The 2,451-nt window shown below is 32.7% G+C and overlaps 1 long non-coding RNA gene across 1 annotated transcript; it reads right to left on the bottom strand.

The window, feature by feature from the left end:
• Positions 1–315: 315 nt before the first annotated feature.
• On the bottom strand, positions 316–2,165 carry LOC134246190 (uncharacterized). Its single transcript, XR_009987588.1, has 6 exons — positions 2,067–2,165; positions 1,710–1,862; positions 1,077–1,252; positions 737–802; positions 592–627; positions 316–429 (listed from the first exon to the last, which is right to left on the bottom strand). It is a non-coding gene; the product is annotated as an uncharacterized LOC134246190 (long non-coding RNA).
• Between the last annotated feature and the right edge of the window lie 286 nt (positions 2,166–2,451).

Raw genomic sequence — 2,451 nt, 5'->3', positions numbered from 1 at the left:
AAATATATATTGTTGTACTCGTTTATCAACAAAATTCTTTGGAGAGGTTGAGAGGTTTGATCCAGGGTAACAGACAGGGAATGAGCTAAATTGCCATGTTTTTTTTTTTTGCTTGTGGGGAATTTTATAATTCTGAGTGTGAGAAATCTCATTATAAAACAAATTATGCACTGAACAAAGTCCGAGCATTTCCCGATATTTCCTTATTTTTGTTATCCAGTTTATCGCCTAAGGGAGATAACTAGAATTAAAATAACTTGAAACTTAAATATTTTAAATGTATATAAAATAAACATGATATATTTAATATATTACCTCCTTGTTTAAAAATGCCGTTGAATGTCTATGTCTTCTAATTGCAATGATGAGTAAGAAGATTAATCCGACGACGATGATACAGCCAATGATTCCTCCCACTGTTATACCGGCCTGTAAAATATAGAGTAAAGATAAATCATCATCATCACTATCATCATCATTATTGCCATCATCATAAACTTCATATCAAGTTACTGTTATAATAAAATATAGAATGTATGTATCTAAAGTCTAGAAATTCTGTATGTATATACCGCAAAATTACAAACTAACCGTCATGCTTGCAGATTGTTTCTCAGGTATTAGCGTCTAAAAATAAATACATAAAAAATAAATTGAAAAAATAAATTAATTTTGTATAAATCAAATTCTGAAAATTTGAAAAAAAAACAACATTTAAACAAGAGCTCTCACGTACGCAAACAAGCCCGTTGCCTTTGTATTGACTTTGACAGAAACAATCAACTTCCGTTGAATTTTCATTCTGAAACAAAAGAAAATTATTTATAGATTTAAACAAAAGCTTAAACAACGCGCAAAGTAATGTTTTTGAAAGCCAAACAGTAATGCTAGATTAAAATTCAAGTTTTTGCAAACATACCCGTACATATAATTATATTATGTTCTTCTTTTGAAACTGCATTTTAGCGCAAGTGAAGTTACCCTTTAAACGATTCAAAATATTTAAAAATAATGTTTTTGGGGAGGGTACGGGGGGGGGGGGTGAAGATGTGGGAAGTTTCAGTAAACATCGATACCAGTTCTTTGCAAACAGCAAACTGATGGCACCCTCCGTTGTTCTCCTCGCAGGGTCTAACACAGTGGTGTCCATCCCCCACAAACCCCTGGGGACAAGTACACGTCACACTTCCGGCGTACTCATGACACGTTCCGTTTTCATGACATCCACCGTTGTGGTACGCACATGATCTAGCTGTATATTGAATGTAAAAAATAGAAATGAGTAAAAAGACGCATGCACACATCGATTGGGTATGAAATATTTTTAGTTTGTGCTGAAGTCACTGAAAATAATTAATTAAAACAAGGGCAATCAAATTTTGACTCGATTCATATTTGAAATTTCTTTTTGAGAAAAATTTCAGGTATTTTTGAAATATCATGCATTGTTTGTTGCACCCAACAACAACAAAAAGACGACAACACTACTAAAGAAAAGACGATATCAACAAACGTGTTTAGAATTCATTTTATCAGCATACAATATTGAGAAGAACAGTAATAATGTTGGACCATAGAAAAAAGTGTTTCAATTGTTACAAAAAATGTCATTTATTTATTCAATTACAGTTGAATACCTTATCACTTCATATATCTATTGTACACATGTACGTTTTATCAGGATGTGTAAAAATATTAAGAAAACGTACCACATTCAGTGGTTGAATTGTCGGTACTGTTAATACAGAGCTGACAGGAAGTTCCGGTGTATCCTGGGAAACACGTGCACGTGCCGTCGCCGTATAACCCATCACTGCAATTCCCGTTATTGTTACAAGGAAACTCAGACCCTCCTTGACAAGCTAAAAATAAAAAAAATGCGACCATACAAAATTCTTTGAACATTTGGTTGCACTACTCTTGAATTACAAAATCGTCTACGAGATATGTAGAGAGTTGTAACTTTTATTTTGCAAGGACTTGTAAACAGTTCATTATATTATGTATTAACTCCAATTTATAACGTTGAAGCATATGAAGACTTTTATGATAATACCATTTCTTACCTGAGCAAGTCTCTCCATAAAAGCCAGCGCAACAACCAACAACCTACAAACGATATAAATGGATAAATTAACAGTGGTTAAATATCAACATCCAACAACCTACAAACGATATACATAAATATAGCAGTGATTAGATATCAACAACCAACAACCTACAAACGATATACATGGATAAAGCAATGGTTAAATATCAGAAACAAAGATAACCAGAGTGTCTGTCGAGACTGTAGCTCTACTGGTTTGTACTTATAAAAAAGGAAGAGAAAAGTTGCAGTTTACAACAACAATAATGATATATATGCCACCTTAATTTTTTTTTTTTTTTTACGTTTTTGATTTTTTTTTATATCACAGGGAGATCCCCCTGCCATTGTTGTATATATGT

This window comes from Saccostrea cucullata, unplaced genomic scaffold (genome assembly GCF_032062105.1).
Source record: "Saccostrea cucullata isolate Sc308-1 unplaced genomic scaffold, CSIRO_AGI_Scuc_v1 ctg13551, whole genome shotgun sequence".
NCBI lineage: Eukaryota > Metazoa > Mollusca > Bivalvia > Ostreida > Ostreidae > Saccostrea > Saccostrea cuccullata.
This window is presented reverse-complemented; position numbering and strand designations above follow the sequence as displayed.